This window comes from Pituophis catenifer, unplaced genomic scaffold (genome assembly GCF_029215685.1).
Source record: "Pituophis catenifer annectens isolate HBS135680 unplaced genomic scaffold, rPitCat1.0.hap2 SCAF_3, whole genome shotgun sequence".
Lineage (NCBI taxonomy): Eukaryota > Metazoa > Chordata > Lepidosauria > Squamata > Colubridae > Pituophis > Pituophis catenifer.
Genome location: NW_027256883.1, coordinates 76,005,420 through 76,032,517, shown reverse-complemented (window position 1 = coordinate 76,032,517; position 27,098 = coordinate 76,005,420). Strand labels below are relative to the sequence as shown.

General features: G+C 38.8%; 1 protein-coding gene across 3 annotated transcripts in view; it reads right to left on the bottom strand.

The window, feature by feature from the left end:
• RNF152 (ring finger protein 152) overlaps window positions 1-22,945 on the bottom strand; it is a 44,052-nt gene extending 21,107 nt beyond the window's left edge. Inside the window, exons 1-2 of one of the 3 annotated variants that reach the window (XR_011600307.1) lie at window positions 22,860-22,945; window positions 21,141-21,226 (exon numbers count right to left, since the gene is read on the bottom strand). The gene's annotated coding sequence lies outside the window, so the exon portion shown is untranslated. The other 2 variants (XM_070942565.1, XM_070942566.1) reach the window with 2 other exon arrangements.
• Between the last annotated feature and the right edge of the window lie 4,153 nt (window positions 22,946-27,098).

Genomic DNA, 27,098 nt, shown 5'->3' with positions numbered 1-27,098 from the left:
ACTTATCTTCACTACCGGTTCAGGAATGTGAGTGTGCTTGCGCGCACCTCTTCTGCGCATGTGCAGAGGGCCAAAAATGAGACATAATGACGTCCAGGTGGGTGCGGAGCCTCCCCCTGCCGGCGCTACCAGTTTGCGCAAGCCAGATAGATCCGGCCAGATTTCATCCCTGATTTCCACACTACCCAACGCACAAGCACACGGTGTGATTACAACAAGCAAATTAGCACAGAACACAAATAAAGGTGAAAAAGCTCCTCCATCTTTTTCATCTCTCCCACTCCTCTTTCTTTAATTTAATGTAGTCCATTCTTTTGTCCAGAAGGTTCTCAAGCAATTTTATCATTGGGTAAGAAGAACACAATACAAATACGTCACAAATGGTTAGCAAGGATAGCACTTAACAGATGCATACAAAGAATTTGGGTAATTTATTAAAAAGTCTGTTAATTCAAAAATAAACTTTTACCCATGTGGCTTCTCTGGTGAACATCAGCCGAGAAAGGGTTTCCATGATTATACTGGATAATCATTCTTTTTGCCATAACCCTTTTGAGAAGATAATCTCAAGCACATGCTTTGCATCAAGAAAAATACTAGTAAAATACTGGAGTGCTAATCACTGACAACTATGCATACACAAAACCTAGCATTCTCAAAACTGAGCATTACATAGACTGCTGGGAAATTTCATCAATCTAGCTATTCCGGGGTAACCAGCAGTTTTCAGGAAATTTTACAAACAGAAAGAGTTTATAGTATCAGATGGAGAACAGGATTTAAGATCTGTTTGAAGTTACAAAGGCACTGAAGAAAGTCACTTATGACCGTTATTCAGACTTACGAGCATTGCAGCATCCCCCTGGTCATGTGATCAAAATTCAGACATTTGGCAACTGACTCATATTTATGACGGTTGCAGTGTCCCGGAGTCATGTGATCCGCTTTTGTGACCTTCTGACAAGCGAAGTCAATGGGGAAGCGAGTTTCACTTAACAACTATGTTACTAACTTAGCAATTGTGGAAAGAAAGGTCATAAAATGAGACAAAACTCACTTAACAAATGTTTCACTTAGCAACAGAAAGTTGGGCTGCATTGTGGTTGTAAGCCGAGGACTACCTGTAGACGGAACAATATGATTGAGGGTGACAAAAAAAATCTGTTTTGTAGATACTGACAACAATAGTAAACTAGACATTTTCAGATCAGGTGTTCTGAACAAGATCTAAGAAATTACCAGAACTAATGCCAAAGAATCTTAGATAACCATCAGGGAGGATTTGCTGACAAGTACATTCCTTTGCTTTCATTTTATACTGAATTTTTAAAAAGACCCCCGTGTAAAAAAAACCAAAAAACCCTCTACACATGTTAAGTGATAAAACTGAATGGAAATTGAGTTTAGTAAGAATTCATTTATTCCAGAAAGCACTGAAATAAATTAATATTTTTCATTTCGTTCATTTCCTTATTTTTGCTGCAAAAAAGGCCTGAAACTTACTTAACGAAAACCGTGGGAGAGAATTATGCAGAATTCTCTTTTATTATATCATCTTTCACTCTTGCAGCAATAACAATAATGATCCTTTTGACCCAGAATGTACCGCACTTTTTAAACAAAAATTTAATAACAATATTTAAAAGTTGCACTATGTAGCCTAATTCACATAGGTCAATTGGAAAGCACTGAAATCCTTGTAAAGAAGTGTTAACATATAGCTACAGTACCAGTCATATAAAGTCGGTCGATAAGAATTATTAGGCTACAAAAAAAAATTAACTAGCACACTTGTCACTCTTCCTTTTAGTCTTTTATGGCATGTCTGTGCTCTAAAGATGTTCGTAGATGAGAAGTTTAGCTCCCAGATCATCTCTATATTCGTCTTATGTCATACTTTTATATTCTTTGGCAGCTGAGACAATGCTCTGTTGAAAAATTAATTTTCACTTGTAAATGTTGAAAATTTGCAAGTCTTAAGGCAAGCTTTCCTCAATGAAGCTTTGAAGGGATTTCCTGTCTCACTCCACTTGGTTCTTCAGCTTTGGCCGTTCTAATATATCACGGGTGGAAACTCGATTGCGTCACATGACGTATCGTGACTTTTTTTGTGGAGCCAGGGTGTGTGTGGCCTGCGCATGATGCATCTGGCCCGCGGGCCTCCCATTTGACAGACCTGCAATATATCTTCTACGAAGAATGCTGGCTTGATCTCTTTACATCAACATCTTGGTTGTCAGGTGAAGCAAAAGAATGAAAACGACAGGATTCTGTGGCTTTTCCCCCAACTTTTCATAGGGTACCTGCTGCTTATCCTCCCTTCTTGTCCATTTTGTTTCTGCTAGGGTTGAGAATGTTGTTGTTGAAGAAACTGTGGTCGCTTCTTGTTCTCAGCATTTTTAAGTCAGCGAATGTGAAGATGGTCAAGAGCAATTTTAAATCTGTTTTGGAGATATTTGGCAATAAAAATAGCATGTAAGAAATATAAAAGCAATTCTTCCCAATTTTAGGAGACAGCATGAAACCAATTGAAATAATGGCCAACATGTTGTAATCTACCATACTTTATATTCAGCCTTTAGTAAGATAAAAAGACTGAAGCTTTCTGATCCAAAACAAGGTTTATCTTCTTATTTCAAGTATTAGTGGAAATAAATGTATTTTAGACATCTAAGATACATATAGGCATTAAAAAAGCATATGCTCCTTGCTTAAGAACTGAATCACAATTAGCGTAGCAGAGTAAGAGGGGAAAGGATATAAGTACACAGATTTTTTCCCTGTAGAAGTGCAATGAAATTCTCAAAACTGAGTGATGTTTCTTAAGTCAGATACCCATACCCCGATTGCCTCAGATTGTTTGTCTATGTGGGTTTATCCATATATTGGGGGACACACACATTATATTGCAAGTCATTCTTCTCTCCCTTACCCTCTGGGGTACAATTTGGTTTAATCTACTTTAAACCACTTTGATTCAAGAATCTAATTGTGGCTGATAATGCCTGGATCAGCTTCGTTTTGAAGTTCAGCCATAAACTAGTGTGCAAGCAAAATAGGTTTTCCTACTGTTACAGTAAGCAATTATATAAACGCTGGGAAAAGATTAGCCTTCAAGTATACTCTCAACTGAGATGACCTAACCTAAATTACAAGAATCCTTTCTTTTTTAGCATAATTGCTTTATCTAGCTCTATCACATTAAAATATGTTCTTTATTCTTTGATAATAAACTATTATTACTACACTATGCATTAAGAACTACAGGTGAAACTCGAAAAATTAGAATATTGTGCAAAAGTTCATTTATTTCAGTAATGCAACTTAAAAGGTGAAACTAATATATGAAATAGACTCATTACATGCAAAGCAAGATAGTTCAAGCCTTGATTTGTCATAATTTTGATGATTATGGCTTACAGCTCATGAAAACCCCAAATTTACAATCTCAGAAAATTAGAATATTACATGAAATCAATAAAACAAAGATTGTACATAGAACAATATCGGACCTCTGAAAAGTATAAGCATGTGTATGTACTCAGTACTTGGTTTGGGCCCCTTTTGCATCAATTACTGCCTCAATGCGACGTGGCATGGATACTATCAGCCTGTGGCACTGCTGAGGTGTTATGGAAGACCAGGATGCTTCAATAGCGGCCTTCAGCTCTTCTGCATTGTTCGATCTCATATCTCTCATCTTTCTCTTGGCAATGCCCCATAGATTCTCTAGAGGGTTCAGGTCAAGCGAGTTTGTTGGCCAATCAAGCACAGTAATCCCATGGTCATTGAACCAGGTTTTGGTACTTTTGGCAATGTGGGCAGGTGCCAAGTCCTGCTGGAAAATGAAGTCAGCATCCCCATAAAGCTCGTCTGCGGAAGGAAGCATGAAGTGCTCCAAAATCTCCTGGTAGACGGCTGCGTTGACCCTGAACTTAATGAAGCACAGTGGACCAACACCAGCAGATGACATGGCTTCCCAAATCAACACAGACTGTGGAAACTTCACACTGGACTTCAAGCATCTTGCAGTGTGTGCCTCTCCATTCTTCCTCCAGACTCTGAGTCCTTGGTTTCCAAATGAGATGCAAAAGTTGCTCTCATCAGAAAAGGGGACTTTGGACCACTGAGCAACAGACCAGTTCTTTTTTTCTTTAGCCCAGGTAAGACGCTTCTGACATTGTTTGCTGTTCAGGAGCAGCTTGACAAAGAATACGACATTTGAAGCCCATGTCCAGGATCTGTCTGTGTGTGGTGGCTCTTGATGCACTGACTCCAGCCTCAGTCCACTCCTTGTGAAAGTCCCCAACACTTTTGAATGGCCTTTTCCTTACAATCCTCTCCAGGCTGCGGTCATCCCTGCTGCTTGTGCACCTTTTTCTTCCACACTTTTCCCTTCCACATAACTTTCTATTAATGTGCTTTGATACAGCACTTTGGGAACATCCAACTTCTTTTGCAATGACCTTTTGAGCCTTTCCCTCCTTATGGAGGGTGTCAATGATGGTTTTCTGCACAACTGTCAGGTCAGCAGTCTTTCCCATGATTGTGATTCCTACTGAACCAGACTGAGAGATCATTTAAAGGCTCAGGAACCCTTTACAGGTGTTATGGCTTAATTAGCTGGTTAGAGTGGGACACTTTGAGCCTAGTATATTGAACCTTTTCACAATATTCTAATTTTCTGAGATTGTGAATTTGGGGTTTTCATGAGCTGTAAGCCATAATCATCAAAAGTATGACAAATCAAGGCTTGAACTATCTCACTTTGCATGTAATGAGTCTATCTCATATATTAGTTTCACCTTTAAGTTGCATTACTGAAATAAATGAACTTTTGCATGATATTCTAATTTTTCGAGTTTCACCTGTATATCAAAATAAGAACAACATATGGATTCTAAAACATATTTCTAAAAAGCAGAGAATTGGGATCCTTAAAAAAAACAGCATGTCATATGGTTAGACAGTTACACCAAAGAATTTAATAACCTAAGCAGAATACTATTCAGAAAATAATTTCCACCAAATTGAAGGGAAAATATCACTCTTAGGTTTAATAGAATATTACACAACCCTGTAACACACTGGGTCATCCTTTGAGACAAAAGTAGTGCAGTCTGATGTGACCAGAATGAGTATTAAATTTTAGATTGATCACATCTTGTTTTACTCAAATGTTGGAACGGTGCCATGATCAACTAAGAATAGCATATATCATGAATAGAAAAGTAATTGTAATAGCAAATGAACTTCAATAAGAAGTCAATATTAAGTTACCTAAACTAATAAAACAGAATGACAATGGATGAGCAAAAGAGCAGTGGGAGGTGGAACAACTTTCTGCAGGCTTCCCCACTGACTTTGCTTGTGAGAAGCAAGCCAGAAGTGTTGTAAATCACAACCATGTAACTAGGGAATACTGTAACAGCGACAACTTTGCAAATAAAAGTCGTCTGAATATCATGGAAATTTCAATTCCATAGAAGTAATGGGTCCCAGATTTTTTACACATTCTTTAAAGTTAGTGGATGTTAGGTACTTGAGTCAAAAACTATTGCAGTATAATGCATCATTTGGGCTATCTTGAGACTAAAACAAATAAATACAATGAGTTTTAGTCAGGGTGGATTTGATTTAAATCAAGTTGATTTAAATCACAATTTAAATCATGATTTAATTCACTAGTAAAAAGGCTTGATTTAAATCAACTCAATTTAAATCATAATTTTTAAAGAGCAACTGTCATCTCTGCTACTCCTTTGACTCACTGTTGACTCACCGATAGTCCCAGTGTTGCAGAATATACAGCCTCATGCTACATAACTAAGCTCCATTTCATGCTGAATAAACTAAATTATTTATGTATCTTAAATAGAAAACTATCTTACGATAGATTTTTACCCCAAGTTTTTTTATTAAAATACATTTGATAAAAATAAAAAAAAAATCCGATTTAAATCAAAAAAATCTGATTTTTTTTAATTTTTTTTAAAAAATCATTGATTTTTATCCACCCTGGTTTTAGTAGATTATAGACCGATAATGTTGATTCTTTGCCAAAGTTATTCAAAATCCCTGAAAGTAACAAAGTACTAAAATCTCAGCTTCAGAAGTTTGCTTTGGAAAACTAATACAATAGTGTATGACATGTATGTGAATATGGTATATGAACACAATGCCTATTATATGGAAATGTATAACCATCAATAGCTGATTTCAGAAAAATACTGCAACTTGATCTTCCTGTTACTTTTCCAAATCACTGTTTTATTTGAACAAAACCTCAAATTCCAAAATATCACCACTACAATTCATAAACTGTGTTTCAAGAAAGTTATACAACAGTAGTATGTTTTTACAAATTGTAATTCGATTAGGATAAATACATACAAATCTTTACATTAAACAAATTCACACGGAACTATGTTTTTGAGACATAATCTTACCCTTGTTTGTCCAGAAGTAAGTAACTGAATTCAATTGGTTGGGTTCACACATGTTGAGAAACAGAATATTTTAATCACAGTTCATATGACTAAACCAAAAACAACCCATAGTCAGACTTACGGACATGCAATGTAATTGGGGTGGGGGGGAAGGTGTTGGTAATTCCCGATTTGTTTTCTTGCTTTTTTAGCTGTTCTAGCATCTGCCTCTGTGAAATATTTAAAAGTCTAGATGTGATACAAAAACAAATGGAGAATGAACTAAGTCTCACAAATAAAGCATTCAGACATAATCCTAAACCGCATTTGCAATCAATTAATCAGAAAATTATGTTGGATATAAATTCTTGTTTAAACATCTAAACCAAGCCATACATTTCTTGATGACTCTTACTGCATATGATAATAAGCCAAAATAAAGGAGCTACTGTTGTGTTGTGGTACAGCAATTTTCTCCCTGGAAACTGTACATATTTATTCAAGATTGAATAAGCCAAAAAAAAGGTGAAATGTAGGTGGAATATAAGCATGATTAACTTTCTTTAGTCTGGAATATGTGTTTTATTATACTCTTCCTAAATGGCATGTATATTATTTTACATATTCTGAACAGTGTTCGCAGTGTTTCAACTTGTAGAGTGAAAACCAGTTGAACCAGATCAATAAAAAATTTTGTTTAATCTGAAGAAACCAAATCTTGATAAACAGATTACTTTCTAATACTATTTTAATTCTGATGGGGAGAGATAAAACAACCCTAGTAACACTCGAGGGAGATCTTTGTTTGGGTTGCACTGTAAATTCTAACTTCATGCAGAAAGGCAGCTACATGTTTTAATAATATGCAAATATATTTATATTTAATCACCTAATTTATCACTGATTAACCAATCAGACAGAGTCAGATTAGTCATTAATTAAGATTTGTAGCAGCCTCGTCCCAAATGGTCCAAACTCTGGGAAACAAATAGCCAATAGAGTCAACATTTGAAGATGATATAAACACTGCCTACAGATAATCCATATACAGGCAGTCCTCAATTTACAACAGTTCACTTAGTGACCATTTGAAGTTACAACAGTACTGAAAAAAATGACTTATGACCATTTTTCATAAGTTGAAAAATGACTTATGACCATTTTTCATAAGTTGAAAAATGACAGTTGCAGCATCCCCGTGGTCACATGATCAAAATTCAGATGCTTGGCAACTGAGTCATATTTATGATGGCTGCGGTGTCCCAGGGTCATGTGATCACCTTATGCAACCTTCTGACAAGGAAAGTCGATGGGGAAGCCGTTCACTTAACAACTGTATTACTAATTTAACAACTGCAATGATTCACTTAAATGTGGCAAGAATGGTCATAAAATGGGGCAAAACTCACTTAACAAATGTTTCACTTAGCTACAGAAATTTTGGGCTCAATTATGGTCATAAGTCGAGGTCTACCTGTACTGTATGTCCCTCCTAGAGTCAAATCAGTATAGGTAGTCCTCCACTTACAACTTTTAAAATCCAATATATTTTCTCAGAGTAAGAAGTTGGTCTTTAAAGATACAGATGGATATTAAGAAAGGCCTAATGTTTATTTTCTGTTCTCTCATCTGCATCTTTAAAACCCTATTTCTTACTCTGAAAAAGTACATTGGATTTTAAAAGTCCTGGTGTCTTATATGGACTATCCATTCAGGTCTTTTGGTGACAAGATGGAAATGGTTTGCCATTACCTTTCCCAAGATGGGTATATATGTGTGTGTGTTTGTGTAGACTATAGCACAACTGCTCTGGGGTGACCTATTTTCCAAGAACTAACCAAACTTGATCCTACTTGGTTTTCTAAATCAGCCAAAGCCAGCAGCTGTTGCTACCTGTTGAGGTAAACTTTAAACAACTGTGACCCAAATGACTATGATTAATCTTGTAGAGAAACTGAAGTTGTAGTACCTATACCTACATGATCCCCAAAAAGCAAAAGATCATGATCCTATTCCAGAAATAAAAAAAGTGGGCTCTCATTGGTCTAAAAATCTATTACTGAAAAAAAAATGTATATCATTTGGTAAACTACAGATGGAACAAGTATTGTTTTTTCCTTAAAGAAAACCAAATGTTTGGTGGGGGGGGAGCATCTCAGACTATTACAATTCATTAACATGAATTTGAATTATATTCCTATAGACCACAGAACCACTTTTGCTTAAATGAATGCCTCAGGAACGCTTTTTCATTTTTACTTATCTCTAGCTTTAAGCTTTCAGGTAAGATTTCCTTTGGATCAAACTAGATTACTGGTGACTTCATAAAAATGTCTATGCAGGGTTTTTCTGCAATTGTTTATAAGTAGTTTGCCAGTTCCCCTTAGCATCTTAAATTTACATAAGGTTGAGTAACACTGTTGAAAGAAATATGACTTCTTGTTTATTCTAGCCGGTTTGTTTAGTTCAAACTTTTATTCAAAATGAGTTTTCCAAGGTTTTGTAAAATTTTTCTTGAACTTGAAAATTGATTATCTCTTTATAATTACACCAATAATATGCATTATGGAACTGATACAAATGACGTGGAAGAAAGGCAACACTAGGAAAAAAGCAAATCAGGCAATTGGAAGTAAACTGTTTTAAATAAGTTAAAGTAAAATAGTATACTATATACAATACTCATAAATAAATGCCTGAGCGCAAAACATGGTTCTGCCTTAAAAGAGTCAGAAAAAAAAAGAGAAAATAGACATTTGTACTACCCGGATTTACTCAAAGTTAAATAAATACATAAAATAGTATAAGTCTTAACCACAGGAAGAATTGGTTGGCAGCGCTTACAGGAAGTAGGTGCGGTACATGTGGTGCATGTTAAGCCATCCAGAAGCGGAAGCTCAGCAAAGCAGGTTTCCTTGACCAAAAGAATAAGCTCTCCAACAGTGCTCAGCTGCAGCATTAGCTAAAGACCATGCCAGATTGATACACAAGAATCTTTGACTGTATAAGGAAGGAGAGAGGCACTAGCCTAAATATCCATTTACTTAAGCAATAAGATGCCCGTAAACCAGGAGTGGGGAACGGAACGGAACCGAACAGAACAGAACAGAACACTTTATTGGCCAAGTGTGATTGGATACACAAGGAATTTGTCTCCAGTGCATAAGCTCTCAGTGTACATACAAACAACAAGGTAATATAATCAGTAAACATTCAAACAAGATAATATAATAATAAGATACCAATAGGATATGGTAGTAGAAAAGATAAGGAGAATAATAATAATACTGCCATACACTACATGGGTAAATATCCTTAGACATAAGATGGTACTAGTAGTACTGTGTGCTGACATAAGAAAGTACTAGTAGTACCCTGGGAACAAGGTGTTTTCAGAATTAGGTTATAGCCAGTGTATCCAGAAGTAACATCTAGAAAATTATAAGAAATAAAATATCAGTATAAACCAATTTCTGCTGAACAGACTAATGATAATTTAGCTTTGGATAGTACAATGGGGTACACACAAAATTCCTATTTTGTTCTTTATAAGCAATTCAGTGCAGGAAGAAAGAACTAATGCTGCACGTTGCATATGCTAATATATTACACTGCAAACATTATAATGCATGCCCATTGTACATACAGATAAAAACATGTAAATATATACATTTAAAGCAGATTTGCTGCTTTAATTAGGTACTCATTAGCATCAAGCCCAACAAACTAAAAACATTTCAAACTATGAGCTATAAAACATTTACAGGTTTTAACTAGTTCTTTGAATTAATTTTCATTAAACATTTCTCAGCTTTTCAAAGTAAATTAATTGATGGGCCAATGGATTTGGGCGAGTTGTCAATAGGAGCATTAATGCAAATGTGCTGCTTCTCCCAAGTTAGATGAAATCAACTCATTGTTTAGTTCATAGGGATGGGATATAAAAGCAGTGGGGCATTTTGGATACTGACTTAATTATACTGTATGTGACATGTTTATGATGCTGTTTGCATGCATTCAAACCATGTCAACCACTATTAGAATAACTGCCATTAATAATTGCCATATATTTGAAAGGTGAAGAAGATGGGACTCTATACAGACCAAAAGGGCAGAATTTGTATCAGGTGTGCTTACACAGCATGTGAATGACTTCAAGGAAGGCACAACAAAGTATGCAAAGACATAGTTTTTCACAACGAAAGATGGCTCCACAAACATCAGAAAAGTCCCATAAGAACAAAATGAGGCAACAGTTATCTATAAAACAGTACCAGGAGGTGTGAGAAAGACTTCCAAGATGGTACAAGCCACACATTGATTGGTATGCATATAAATAAAGGTATGGCAAATGTAGCCAATCACACAGAACAATATACAATGCATAAAGGGTCTTCCAAACATAACTTGGCCATCCAGCCTTTAAGATAGTAGTTATGCATATATACATGAATGAGAGGTGCTTTTAGTTCCAAGAGTGAACAATTAAGGTTGTAATTGCATTTGTTTGGCCAGTTGCCTTTTGAACAGCATCTTTGGGACAACCATGATCTGGACGATTGAGAATCTCCATAGACATAAGGCATGGGGATGATCTCCAACTTGAATGGCTTTTTAAAAGGTGTGAATAAATTCATTTGGACAAGTCTATCAATGATCATTAATACTGAAGAATCAATGTTACCTCCATGCCTCCAAATACCAGTTGCAAAGCAACCATGGGGAAAGAGTAATAAGCTTCCATCTCCTGCTTGTGAACACTCCAGAGGCAATTTGTTGGTCGCTGTATAATTCGGTTAAAGATAAGAGTATGGGAAATCTGCATCTTTCCAGATACTACTGAACTATTACTTCCCACTTCCATTGCTCTGCTTGACCTACCCATGTTTTGTGAACCCAGATACTATAGACCAGGTTTTACAATTAGTGCAAGAAATCACAAATTGCAGTCTAGCCAATACAGAAAGAAAAAATAAAATTGTTTTTTCTATAGATTTACTGATTTTAAAGCTCAGTTGTGCTCCAACCAAAATACCCCACAAATTCAGAATCTAACACTAGCCCACACCCTAAAAAGTGGCCATCATACCAAATATTTTTCTGTCTTCCCAGATTACATTAGAATCATGCCAACCATATGAAAAAAATAACTATTTAATTTAAAAGAGTTTGAACTCTACAAGCATGCCTCTCATAACTAGCCATTGCCAATACTTTCCTCCACAAAGCCTGCTTCCATTTTTTCCTCTTTCCAAAGAAGTTTTCCATTCTCCTAGTCAGTATTCATCACTATCTATGTACCTAGTCTTCAATGGATTGTTTTATCTACACCCACACACTCCTGCTGGTACCTCTGTCTCGTTCATTAATTGTGACTTTTCTTGTATATATAGTAAACAAGGACATGCTTCCCCAAATATTGGAAATAAAAAAAAATATTTATATTTCACTTGCAGTAAAAAGAAGTTACTGTAAAAACTGTGAGCAAAAATAAATGAAAACATTTCCCACTGAGTTGTCTCTAACATGTTTCTATTTCATTCCCTTAGAATTTTTATCTTAAAATGTACATTCCTGACAGAATTTAAACCTCCCAAAATGAATCAACAGCCATAGATAGATTTCTTTCTAGAAATGGAGTATAGGTGGTCCTTGACTTACAACCACAATTGAGTCCAAAATTTTCACTGCTGAGGAAGACAGTTGTTAAGTGAGTTTTGTTCCATGTTACAACCTTTCTTGACACAGCTGTTAAGTGATTGACTGAAGCTGTTAAGTTGGTAACATGGCTATTAAGTGAATCTGGCTTTCCCATTGACTTTGCTTGTCAAAAGATCACAAAAACTGATTGATCACGTGACACCAGGATGCAATACTTGCCCGTTGTCAAGCATCTGAATTTTGATCACGTGACTACAGGGTTGCTGCAACAGTCATAAGTGAAAAACTGTCGTATCACTTTTTTCAGTGCTGTTGTAACTTGGAACAGTCACTAAACAAATGGCTGTAAATCGAGCACTACCTGTAGATCATCAGCAGCCAATCTGTTATGTTGCTCAGTCTTTCTGCCCTCTTAGCTCTGCAGGTTTTGAAGGAACAAAAATCCCCCTATCCTCAGCTTCATGCAATAAAGATCAATTGCAAACATCCCCTTCCTCATCCACATTATTTATTTATATATATATATATATATATTTTGTAAAAACCTGCTTGGCTGTTTGCAAAAAAAACCCAAAAAAAAAAAACCTGAACAGTTGCTGTAAAGTGGTAGCTACAAAAATACCAAGTCATCATTCGTTCGTCTGTAGCACTGAAAAAAATGTTCTCTTACATGGTAGGATAGCATGCTAATAATTTTGCAACTAGGAGGATTTTTTTTTTCTGAAGGCTGCAATCAGCTCAGAAAACCAGCAGAGTGAAAGAGATGGTCAGTAGCAAAAAATAAAAAATAGCTACACCAATCAGCTCTCCAAGATTTCACCACACGGCTTCGCTCCCTATAGAAGAGAAGAAACAAACAAACAGTCCTTGTACTATCTTCAGTCTAGGATACTAAGCAACTGCAATCGGTCAAAGTGGCCAAGATCAATCCATCAGGTATTTTAAGGTGGACTTCACAGAATGATGAACATTTACTCGGTCATATTCCACAAATTCAGGGCAATTATTATGAGCTGTTGTGCCACCTTTCCCCTTTAAGGACCTGTAAACAGCTCGAAACTTGGCTGGAGCCCAGAAGGCGGGCTGAGGCAACAATTCCTGCCAATCAGAAAACATATTTCCCAAATAGCCCTGCAAAGCTTCAGTATTAAATGTCTGTTTTCCAATTTAGCTTACACTATAGCTGAGCTAGAAAGAAAACAGCTCAGACACACTATGCCATAAGAACCCAGGGGACTGAAGCTTTTTTCCCTCCAGGGATGCAAAGACCTCAGGCTGCTTTAAATCAAATTTTAGCCCCAATGACTCTTTACCCAGCAAAAACAGCATTCATCTCCAGTGTAATTTTGCAGCCTAATACAAACCTATGTAAAATAATTGAGTGCAGACACTGTTCCAAAGATATGATTGAAATTGACTTGCTTTAAAATCTGCACAACTAGCAGGTTTGGAGTCTTCAAACTGGCCAAGCGTGCCACAAAAATGTCATATAGCAATTGCTTTTTTTTTTTTAATCGTTACTGTAATTTTATCCCTTTCTTCACAGACCTCAGGGGGCAGCAGCAACTGCTCCCTTGACCCATACAGGAATGGTTTGCAACAATGCTTATCAAAGACTAAGGGCTCACATGTTGCAGAAGCTGTTCCCAAACCTCCTCTTTGTTTCTCTGATTTCTTACTACTCCTAAGAATTAAAATTGCCACTCTTTCTCTTCTCACTTCTCTGCTTGCTGGCTGCTGCATCAGGCCACTGGGACGGCATCTCTACTTTAGAAGTATGACAGTCAGACAACTCCTCGAAAATTCCTAAACAGATATTGGCCGTTGTGAAATTCTGCCCCGTTTCTACATGTTCATTCCTCCACACTTATTAGCGCTCCACAAAATGCCATCCTGACTTCAGTCCTGGAGACGGTTGGCACTCCAAGAAAATTATTGCACCATGTACCCAGCTCAACATCAAGGGATATTATTTGAAAGAAAGCAGTTCTGCAGTAAAGCCATAGCATCTAATCCTTGGACATCATTCTTCCCTTAAAATCACGTTTACATAATTCAGAGGCTTTTATCAGGAAATTGTGAGCATTCTGCTTTATATTGTAACTCTTGGGCATAAAACTCTCAGAGTAAACAAAATCCCCACCCACCCAATAATATTCATAGAAAATTAATATCAATGCAGCACTTCCAATGCTGGAACAAAACAGATCTCAGAATGGAAGGGCTTTTTTGCAGTCTGAAGAGATGCATCTGTACTAAACTAACAAACGAACGAACGAAAAGCTCCAAGCTCACATCTAGCTTTTCAATAATTGAAATAGCCTAAGGTAGACTTTTACACAGAAACTAAATTAATTTAACTCCGTGGCAATGGCTAAATGAAGTGTGGTAGGTTTTAGAGCACAAACAGCCATAGGTGAGACAAAACTGGTCAAAATTGGACTCTGGATGTCTTCTAAGTTGTTATATGTCTCAATACTTTGCAAGCACATCACTGTATTTCAACAGCTAGAGTATCATGCGCCTCTTAACTGGAGAAGGGCTGAGAAATTGCTGGAAGGATACTAGTATGTCATCACAGAAATACCAAAGCATAAAGCTCAGTGCATTTTGCACTGGTGATTTTAATTATTTAAAATTACAATCTTTTAAAGTACAGTGAAGTACAAGACAGACAAAGATGCTGGCAAACCCTTAATCATTACATAAAGCAACAAATGCTAAACAGGCAAAGAGTCCTAACAGAATAAAAATAAGTTGGTGAATGAAAGTTAGATATAACAGCTTTCATGTTCTACAGGGCAAAGTTCTAGAATGCTGTTGCAAACACTGAAAGGACCTTTTCTCTTGTTGTAGACTACTTATTTTTATTTATAAGATGTCTCAATCTGTAGGATTCTGGTTAGTGGACCACAATTACATCATACTATGAACTGAAAAAAGTCAATAGAAATAATAAACCACCCGTGATAGCCACCCAAATTAAAGTACTGAACGAGCTGATATAACTTACTTCTAAAAACTGAGGAGAGTTGGTTGAAACTTACAGGACCAATATTAATAAATGTCTCAATTGTTTTCTGACAAATAGCAACTCTGTCTTGTAAGAATTTAATTCATACAGCCTCTATGCACCGATTCAGAACTTCCACAACATTTCTGGTCTCGTCTAGGTGGCTATGTATAACCTCATCCGAACAGACCAATGATCTCCTCCAGCAGTTTCATGCAGATGTTCAATAACAGAGGAAAAAGTATCAAGCTCTGGGGAATACCACACTGGGCTCCAAAGAGCTCAATCATCCCCCTCCAACCACCGACTAGATCAACGCTTTGGTAGGAACAAAACCATTATTTAATAGTGACCCCAATTTCCAACCATTTTAAGCCATCCAGACAAATACTAAGGAAAATTATCCCAAATGCTGCTAAGAGGTCTAAACAAATCCAGAGGAACATATTCTCTACAACTATGTCACCTACCAGAACCGAAGCTGTTTCCATCTGACTGGGCCTGAATTCTAACTGAAACAGAAGCAACATATAACCATTAAAATAAAGAACACACAGAACTAAACAAATTACTGGGTACTTTTATTCCATAAGAACTTGTCAGGCTCTAGACATACTTTCATGAGGCATTATGAAAATATGGTAGAGGGACAAGTTAAAAAAATACTGATGGCTTTTTCACTGGTTCCACCACTAATTGCACTCCCTAATGTGGAGTTGGTTTGGGGATGGTGAGAGGCATGTTTTGACTGGCAGGTTTGCCAATCTGTCAAAATGAAATCCGTGGTAGCAGATAGAGGTTTTCTACCTCTTCTCTGGGTGAGTGATTCTCCAGGAATCAAGTACTGCAGTCCCCCCCTCCCCAAATTTCACTCACTCGCTTATGTTGTCACTGATGACATTTGCTTGGTCTTTCCTATTCACTCATCTCTTTCTCTTTCACTTATATTTCCTTCTTTCACTCACTCACTCACTCACTCACCCATTCTTGATCTATTGCCTGATCCACTGGTCTCTTAGCCCATCACCTGACCATTGATGTCACTTGCTATATTCCCAGTCCATTATCTATCACACACTCCTACTCTATTTTTCAACACTCCTGTCCTATTTTTCTCACCTTGTCTCTCTTGCATACTTGCTCGATCACTTTTGCTTGGCTGCCTTTCACTTGCCCTTCTTTGTCTCACTCATCCCCTTTAACAGATTGTACCTGAAGGAATATTGTCAACAGAAACATAATTTGTCTCTAGCAAGTTTAAAACCATCTGAAGAGTTGTATTTGAATCTTCTGCTTGCCCAGTGGCCAACAACACTTCTATCCAGAAGCAGGATATGAATGGAAAAGCTAGCTACTTTGTCCTTCAGCATGCTTTTTCAAATAATGATCATGTTATTGATTTATGTATTTATTTATACCCTGCCTTTATTATTTTTACAAATATTAAGTCATTATGCGCTAATAATTTAATTTAATTTAATTTAATATTTAAATTTATATACTGCCCTTCTCCCGAAGGACTCAGGGCAGTGAACAGCCATAGATAAAAAACATAGAATACAAAATTTAAAAACAATTTAAAACTATATTAAGCAATTTGGCCCGACAGTTAAAATCCCCCATTTAAAATTCAAATTAAAATTACACCATTGGAGAGTTAGGCCAGCCCAGCTTGATGAAATAAAAAAGTTTTAAGGGCCCGACGGAAAGTACATAGATCCAGAATCGTCCGTATCTCCGGGGGGAGCTCGTTCCAGAGGGCAGGTGCTCCCACAGAGAAAGCTCTCCCCCTGGGGGCCGCCAGTCGACATTGTTTGGCTGATGGCACCTGGAGGAGCCCCTCTCTGTGGGAGCATACTGGCCGGTGGGAGGCTCTCGGTGGCAGAAGGCAGTCTCATAAGTATCCAGATCCTAAGCCATGGAGCACTATAAAGGTGGTCACCAACACCATGAATTGCACCCAGAGGACTACCGGGAGCCAGTGCAGCTCACTCAGGAGAGGTGTTACATGGGAGCGCCATGACGCTCCCGTAATCACCCACGCAGCCGCATTCTGGACCAGTTGGAGCCTCTGGGTGCTCTTCAAGGGGAGCCCCATGTAGAGAGTGTTACAGTAGTCCAGACGGGAAGTGACGAGAGCATGAGTGACCGTGCGCAAGGAGTCCCGATCCAGAAAGGGACGCAACTGGCGAATCAGGCGAACCTGATAGAAAGTCCCCTGGCCATGGCCGTCACGTGTTCTTCTAAAGACAGCCGTGCATCCAGGAGGACACCCAAGTTGCGAGCCGTCTCCGTGGGGGCCAGCGACTCGCCCCCACTAGTCAGAGATGGCACCAACTGACTATATCGGGACGCCGGGAGCCACAGCCACTCAGTCTTGGATGGGTTGAGCTTGAGCCTGTTTCTCCCCATCCAGATCCGTACAGCTTCCAGACACCGGGACATCACGTCAAGGGCATCATTGGGGTGGTCCAGGGTGGAGATGTACAGCTGAGTGTCATCAGCGTACTGATGATACATCAGCCCGAAATCACAGATGATCTCACCAGTGGCTTCACATAAATGTTGAACAGAAGGGGCGAGAGGACTAACCCCTGTGGCACCCCACATACAAGCCGCTTTGGGGTCGACCTCTGGCCCCCCCGTCAACACAAACTGCGACCAGTTAGAGAGGAAGGAGGAGAACCACCGTAACACGGTGCCCCCCATCCCTAACCCCTCCAACTGGCGCAGCATGATACCATGATCAATGGTATCAAAAGCCGCTGAGAAATCTAATAGGACCAGGTCAGAGGAACAACCTCTGTCCCGAGCCCTCCAGAGATCATCAACCAATGCCGTTTCCGTGCTATGCCTAGGTGTAAGCCCGACTGGAACGGATCGAGATAGATCGCTTCATCCAGGTACTGGAGAAACTGTCGCACTACCACACTCTCAACAACCTTCGCCACGAAGCAGAGGTTGGAGACTGGACGAGAATTTGCTAAAACAGCCAAGGAGGGCTTCTTGAGGAGGGGCCTCACCACTGCCTCTTTCAAGGCGGCAGGAAAGTAACCCTCTCTCAAAGAAGTGTTGACAATCCTTTGGAGCCAGCCTCGTGTAACCTCCCGGGAAGCCAGCACCAACCAGGAGGGATACGGGTTCAATAAACATGTGGCCGCGCTAAGTCTACCCAGAATCCTGTCCACGTCTTCAGGGGTCACTGTGTCAAACTCCTCCCAGATAACACTCTCAAGACCTGTCTCCATCACCCCGCCTGCATCTACCCAGTCAGAGTCCATGACTGGGTAGATGCAGTATAATAGACAAATAATAGACAAATTCATGAAGGACTCAGCCAAATGCCATTTTGAAATTGATTATCTTGAAGTAATGAACCCATAACCTTCTGTATGTCATGAGTTACCAGTCACTTATCAATGTGCTTCATTGGATAATCAGTGGAATTATAAGAGAGGAAGAAATGTATTTCTATCCAATTTCTCTATACCATAAACAATGATTATGTCTTCCATTAATCACCTTTCTTATAAGCTTAAAAGTTCCAAATGTTGAAATCATTGCTCTAAGGGAAGTTTATTATTTTGACTATTACTTTCTGAGCCTGTTCTGTATCTTTTTCTGAAACAGAACAATTTTTGAACTCAATTGTGTGTGGTCACACACAAATTTTCTAATGATTCCTAACACAAAGCCTGTTTATTCTTATATGAATTCTTATTCTTATTATGACATACAAATGCAGTCTGGCATAATATTGGCATTTAGACAAACTATAAATTACAGTTTAAGTTGGCTTGTTTTCACAAACTGTGAGATCCTTTTTCATTTTAAATAACTTATATGTGGTTTAGGGTTACAAGTCTTAATTGCTTTCTGACCATACCACAAAAAGAGGGGGAAAAGAATGGTAAGGGCACCCACATGAAACTAAGCCATGGTTTAGCATTATGTGCAAAACTTCATAATTTAATATATGAAAACATGTCAGCACTAAATCTTGCACATATACTGTATATCCTGAAAAAAGTTTATTGCTGTTTTCTTCCAGGCATTGACGAGAACCTAATCTTTATTAGCTTTAGGGAGCTTGCTAAGTTATTTATCTTGATATCCTTTAATCCTATTAAAGTTCATTTTATTAACTTGAAATGGAAGAACCGCACAAGACTTAAAGACAAAACACAGATCAGGTATCAACTTCATCAGAATTAGCAAGCCATTTATACATTACATGAATGCATTTTATGAAAGAGTTCTATGGATAACTTCCAAATAAAGGAGTGTACAGAAATAGAGATACAACAAATCTAAATCAAATTGTTGACTTTTGTTGGTATGTTTTTTTTTAAAGTTGCATTCACAACATTCTAAGAATGTTAACATGAACAAAGTGGTTTTTTTCTAAATATGGGGCTTGTGCGCTAATGTCTCACACTTTTTTATGAGCATATAGCAAGTAATCTGTGTAATTTTCTTCCAGCATTACCCAAATAAATTCCCATTTTAAGTTATTTTCCAATGAACCACAAGGATTTCTTAGGTGAGCCTTATGCATTTTAATACTAGCTGGGTAGGAGCAATAGTTGACAGATTGTACCCAAAGTTTTTTCTCTCCTGGCTTTACTTGACAGCTGTAGAAATGTCACCTTGGAAAAACAGCAGCTGTTACAAATTATCCACTTAGCTGAGCAATCCCCTGAGTTTTTTAAAAAAATATTGTAAATGAAGGCACAAGACAGGAGAGGAGAGCCCCCCCCCTTTTTTGTTGCTATTTTGTTTCATATTAGTCCATGTTCTAGAGAGAATTAAGAGTAATAGTCTTATAAATAAGTTTCAAAACATTCTTTTCCTAGAAAGGTTCTCATTGCACAATAATTAAAGAAACCAAAACAAAGTCACCCTATGTATAACCTCAATGACAAGCTCAACACTTAAATGAAATCAGTGACAGATTTGATCACAATCCCTCAAAGTAGTACGTTATTTTTCATTCTCTCAAGGTTCTTCGGGCAAGCCTATTACCTCAGCCGGAGTTTAAAGATGGGGGGGGAGAGAGAGAGATAGCATATAGTTGGCACACTTGAATTTTTTTTAAAAAAGCGAATTTTTTTGAGTACCTTTTTTTGTTTAATGACTAAAATTCTGTCATGCAGAAGTGTCACTTTGAAAGAGGACAAGGACAAAATAAGAGACCATGGTTTGTAGATTCAATGGAAACAGAAACTTGTGAGTGAAAAAAACTTAACTTAATAGACAATGAAAAGACTATATATATATCTTTTCGTAGGTCTTTATGTGTATTTCTCTTTAGTAGGAAGAACCTGGCTAAAGAGAAATACACACACACACACACACCTATCCTCTGCCACAAAATTAATCAAACACACCCCTTATGTTCTCCATCTCTACAACCTCAGCAACTGTAAACCACTGCGTTCGTATCTTTTACCAGTTTTCAAACATTTTCCAAATGGTGAATAGCTTCCAAAGTCACTGAATTGCATATTAGATCCAAATATTGCATATCTTGTGAACATTTGACATTTTATCCCTACTTGTTTTCCTAATAATCTGGGTTTTTTTAATCAGTCTGTAATAGTAACCAAAATTGGTTGTTATAAACAGATGAATCCTGGTACAAAAGATGCTTTTTCTTAGTTATTGTCCCCAAATTATTTTCAAAATCATTTCAAAAATTATTCTTCAAAAATTTTCCTCAAAAATTATAGCAGTCCACATTGTTCTCCGAAGGATCAAACATCTACCTTCTTCGGCAGGGATTTAAAATGAACAACCAACTAGTTTCTACTTCAGTTTCATTTGCTTTTGAATCAGTGTGTAAATCAATTCCAGGGTTCAGCACTTCTCACTTAAAAAAAAAAAATCAAGCAACCACAGACGGAAAACAGAGCTCAACAAAGTGGCCATGCACAGACAATGCTCCAGCGACAGCAGCTTTCACACATCAACAGATATCCAACGTATTTTTTGTGGCATTACCTGAATCTCTCATTGTGTCTCATCCATTCCTTTCTGCCTGATACCGAGCAGGAAACATTCAGCTGCTTGCAGGCAGGAGGCGACAAGCATGAAGCACAGTTGTGACAGAGCTTTGTTCTGCCTGCAGTGTATTACAGGAAGCCAGGGTTAGACAGCAGCAGCAACAGCAGCAACCAACAAATTAGGCAATCTGAGTGGCCTTTTCAGCCAGGATATGCCCATATTTGGGAGCCAGAGGGGCACAGGAATGAGGAATATTCTCTTGCTTACAAAGATACCTCAAATCTCCCTCACCAGCAGTCCCAGGAACAGGCAAGCTATGGCTATTACTAACGATGTGGCCAGAATATAGTTACTTGTCTACATGCATGCATATTGTCATGGACCAACTTGCATAATCAGATGTTCTGCAATCATCACCACTCTCTAGCAACCTAAGCTACGTTTTCCCCAAAAAAAGAAGAGGCAAGGGGGGGGGGTTTTCTGAAACAAAAGCCCTGTCCCTCCCCAGCCTAAGGGACAAACACACAATGCTCCCCCTTTTGGGTTGACCCGCAATGCTCAGCCACCCCAGGCTCCCTGTTCTTTTGCCTTGCCCTTGCAGTGATCACTTCAGCCTGTCAAGCAGGATCGGCCAAACGAAAAAGACCTAGACATCTGTCTCTTCTCTTCCTATCTCCTCCTCCAGAAGAAAGGGGGGAGGAGAGGGAATTCTGGCTGGAGATAGAAAAGAGAAACAGACAGCCTCCCCATCTTCTCTCCCCCCCCCCAAGCTGCAGCTGGGTCTTTTATAGGCAGCTTTGCTTGCTTTCCTTCCCTAACACACCTCCCCCCAAAAAACAACAACAACAAGGAAAGCTTTCTCAAAAAGGGGGAAGAGATGCTTTAGCGTCTTCCCTGCCTGCTAAGAGACTAAGTGAAGGGAAAGGTTATCTTTTCGCAGCTCCAGGCTGCAACCGTGGCTTACGCAGAAATACAAAGCTTTTCTCCGCACCAAGTCCCTTCTCCGAGACCCCCTCTGGGTAGTAATTCAGATTCCCACCCACCCCCGCCCACCCTAGTTTATAGACTCCTGCAAGCTTTATCGGCGTCCTTTTTATTCAATCGGCTGCATTTTAGCATTCCACCCTCCCCCCCTTCCTTCTCCAGCCTATGAAACATTAAAAAACAAACAAACCCTGAACTACACAAATCAGGTTGAGTTTCTCTCCCTATTAAAAAATAAATAAAAATCTGATGATGATGATGATGATGATGACGACGACGACGACCCATTCCCCCTACTACGCATATTTACAGAAATCCTCCAGGGCATTCTCTATCAGAAGTGAGTCCTTTAAACTTAAAGACCTTCCAAACCGCTTCCTCGACGCGCGTGCAACAGTTTGACTGCAGAGGGGAAGGGGTTAAACCTGAGGGGGGGGGGGGCAGTGTGCAAAAGAGTTCAAGACGCCACACTCTTGCCCCAGCATTACAGTATATATATATATCTATATATGTATTACACAAACAGACTCAGCGCGTGTGCGCAGACAGACGGCTCCCCGGGTGCGCCTGTCTGCCTGTCTGTGGAAATATTCCATCTCAGGTTAATTTCCCTGGCGTCCCACATAGAGCGGGTGCGCTCCCCCCCCCCCAAGCTATCCCACAACCCTGAGAGCTGAAACCAGCTCGGTGGGGAGAAGCGGCTTGCGGTCTTTTTATTTATTTATTTATTTAAAGAAAAATAAATAAGCCCCGCACGTTTTGCTTACATGGCTCCTCCCCATCCTCGCAGCCTGCAGCCTTGCGCGCCTTCCCTGCTCCACCGTCGGCGGCTAATTGAACACCAAAGCGGTGGGTGGCGGGGGTAACAGGCGGGGGAGGAGAAAAGAGCTCCAAATGTTAAAGACGAGCCACGGGGAGGCGTGGCGGGAAAGCTCCGCCCCTTCGGTGCCCCAGCTCCGCCCCCTTGAGGAGTGGGGCTTTGTATTTTTTTTTTCCCACCTTTCGAGCGTGCAAAAATCCCTCTTCTCCGAATTCCCCTTTGCGCTCGATGCGTTTGCAAAAGCGAGGCCGACGGCGCTGTCGCTGCAAGTAAAATGTTAACCGAGCGAGGCAGGCGGGAATGTCAAAGCGTCTCGGGAGTGTCGGCTTCACACGACCCACATGGTGGTTTATAGCATATAGTGGTTTAGAGTCCACTTCTTCAGATGCGTGGGGTTATTCTGGGTTAGCCTCAGTGTGCGCCCGCCCGCTCAGGTAGGGGTGGGAGGGGAGTGAGACTGCTCCCGGAAAAAGACAAGCTTTTCATACTAAAAACAACAACAACAACTCTGTATTTTTCCAAGGAATACATTAGATGCGATCCGGGCCTAAGAGCGGAGCCCGGGAGGTCCACGGGAAATTAATGTCGCGATTCAATTGGATTCCATCTCCCAAATGCATAAACTGGGTTTTGCTGTTTCTTTTTTTTTCTGTCCCGTTTGACGTGCCTTTTTACTGCTCGTCTGTCTGACAGCTAGAAATTCAACAGGTGATTTTTTTTTTTTAACTGCAGAAGTAAGAGTGTAAAGCTGCATTCAGTGCTGGAACCAGAAAATTTTTTTAAAAAAAACCTTAAAAATACTAGCCGGCATGTCTCCTGGGTATTTTTGTCTTGAGTGTTTTTCAGTGCTGGTTGAGCTGCAGTAAAGTTTATTGTAGTGCCAGCGTCCTTGCTCACCCTTCACGGAGTTCTCCTCTGGAAGTCACATACTTCTGATTTCCAGCTGGTTCTTGGCTTGAACTGATTTCTTGCTGTTTTCCTTTTAATCCCTAATTAGCTGCATATGCAACAAGAGCCATTGATCTTCATTATCTCCATTCTAAAAAAAGCTGCTTCCTTTTGAATTTCAGGTAGCTTACACACCATCACGGTATATATAGGATCTCCTTGGCCCTGCCAGAACCATTCCATCAGCCTGGAAATTCTCAGTAATTGGCGCATCATTTAATTTTAAACATCATAACTAGGTCCCTGAAAATCTCTTGTTATATCTTTGCCTTAAATTAAGCAAAGCACAATGCTTAATATCCAGAAAAATATATCCATTATTTAACTGTTTCAAGTAACTTTTTAAATTGGTGTTTCAAAATATTAAACTACGCAAGTGTATTAAAATTATAATTATGATTGTTAAACATGCAATCATTTTTGATGCTAGCAGAAGTTGCTATGCACATCTGTTGGGAAGTAAGGCTCACTATCTTCAGTGGGACTTATTCTATGTATATACACAGGTTCAGAGGGAGACAGACCAAGCAGACATAGGGAACGTAAAACCAGATTGGATTTGTTTACATGAATGAGGAAAAAAAGCAGGACATCTGGAAAGATAACAGTTGCATCAACATACCATATGAAAGAGGCAACCGATATTGACGTATATCGACTGGAAATTAAGAAAAAAAGAGAACGGTTTAAAACAATTGCATTGGTGCCCTGATACTACCCACGCTTTGTAAATATGTTAAAGTACACCTATTTCAGAAAATAATATGAGATATGGTTCACTTCACATAATGGGTATTGCTTGCTTCAGTCCATACTGATGTGATGCGTGCTTGCAGTGACTTCACCGGGCCTGTTTGAGTCATTTATCATAGTTCACTCTGAACTCATACCTGATTTGTGTACTTGTCTAATCTACGTGATAAATTGCCTCTAAGTTTATAACCCCCTTATTGCTGTACAGCAGGGTTTCCAGAAAATTTCATATACAGGCCATAGTATAAAAAAATAACCTTGGATTATATTTGCTATTTTCTTTATAAAGAAAAGAATAGGCAACTTTTTAATTCCCAAGATTAACATGGACTAGGGATGGGGTGCTCAGTTGGTAAGTGACAAGATGTGAACCAACCTCCTAGTTAACTCCTGCAGATACTTTTACAGCCTTTCACATACTTACGTTACATAGACAACCATCAGGGATCACAATGTAAACTACTGATTATTACAGAGAGTCTTCTTCCCTCAACTTCACAAGTCTCTTACTATCACTCTTCTCCATGGATAGTGTACTATGATTACCTTACCATTAGTCCTGACTTTGAAGACAGGTAGTCCTTGAGTCATGACCACAATTGAGCCCAAAATTTATGTTGCAAAGTGAAACATTTGTTAAGTGAGTTCGCCCCATTTTACGACTTTTCTTGCCACAGTTGTTAAGTGAATCACTGCATTTGTTAAGTGAGTAACACAGTTGTTAAGTGAATCTGGATTCCTCGTTGACTTTGCTTGTCAGAAGGTTGACAAAAGGTGATCACATGACCCCGAGGAAACTCCCCGGGAAACTGCAACCTTCATAAATATGAATCATTTGCCAAGCATCTGAATTTTGATCATGGGGATGCTGCAACGATCTTAAGTGTGAAAAATGTCGTAAGTCACTTTTTTCAGTGCTGTTGTAACTTTGGTCACTAAATGAACTGTTGTAGGTCGAGGCCTACCTATATTAGTACTATTGCAAGCAAGCATAGTGTCAAGCTGCTTTTCCTCTGTAGATATCCATTAACTAAAAAATTGAAGAATTAATGTAATCTAAAGCAGTGTTTCTCAACTCAGCAGCTTTAAGATGTATGTATGGACTTCAACTCCCAGAATTCCCCAGCCAGCAATGCTGGGAATTGAGGTCCACACATCTTAAAGTTAATGAAGTTGAGAAACACTAGTCTAAAGCTTAGATGATTCTTTAGGGATTCAGCAACCCAGAGTCTCATCTCAACAATATTCCCCAATCTGGTATACTCTCCAGATATGATGAACTACAGCTAACCCAGTGGTGGGTTGCCCCCAGTTTGCACCGGTTCTATAGAATTGATAGTAAAACCGGTGGGAGGCTCCGCCCACCGACCCCAACGTCATCAAAACGCTTCTGCACTTGCGCGCAAGCCAAGCAAGCACGCACACGCGGCCCCACTGCGAACTGGTAGTAAAGGTAAGTAGGACCCACTCCTGAGCTAACCTAATGTATTACGCTTTGGGTTACAGATGCTAAAGTATGACACATCTGGAAAGTACTGGATTGTACTGAAAGTACTGTGGGCTTATAACTAAGAAATGTAGATGGTAAAAGCCTTCCTGGATTGCTTTCTCAAGCAAGAATAGGAGGCAATCAGAGACCAAATATATATTTGTTTTCACATTTCGGACAGAAGTGCTGCAGATAAATATTAAACAAGTGATTCTTATTTCAGAAAGATAAGGAAAAGTTTTTGATACAATATTTGATTAATACCTACCCCTCCCCCAAATTCACAAATTTTCAATTAAAGTCATTCCTCTGACTGGTACCAGAGAGCAGATACTACTGAAAATATCGTATCTGTCTTTGGAATAGTGCAAAAAAATCCCTCTGTTGTTATGGATCTGAGATGAGTCATTTACATAACTGTATGTGATATTATAAGCAAATAGTGATAAACAAGTACTTGTGAATTTGCATTATAGTAAAATTAACTATGTGCCTATACATATTTTTGTTATGATGGGGTGATATTTTTCACCTATTTGATGTTAGTTTCTGAAAGGAAGGGCTAATGCTATTTTGTAAGATTTATCCATCAATTAACAATTCAAGACAAGAACCTCTGATACATTATTCTGTATGACCCCTTCTTCTTAAATAAAATAAATTATACTGAAGTTTGGGTTGTATAGGAAATAATATTTTGCTTTTCATAATCATTTTTTTTTATTGAAAATGTTTTCAAATACAAATTTTACCCCCTTTTTTTTCTCCCCCCCTCCTCCCTAACCCCCCCTCACTACCCCTCCCCCCATGACTTCTTCACAACAAAAACCTAATTCATAACAGATTACATAATATTTTACCATCCCCTTACTCCCTCCTCTAAATACTGACCCTTACTTATTAAAAATATTATTAATATTGTTACTTCCCCCTTTTCAAAAAAAAGCATTCTACTATAACATTGTATGATAACTTCTAATTTAGCATAATAATATT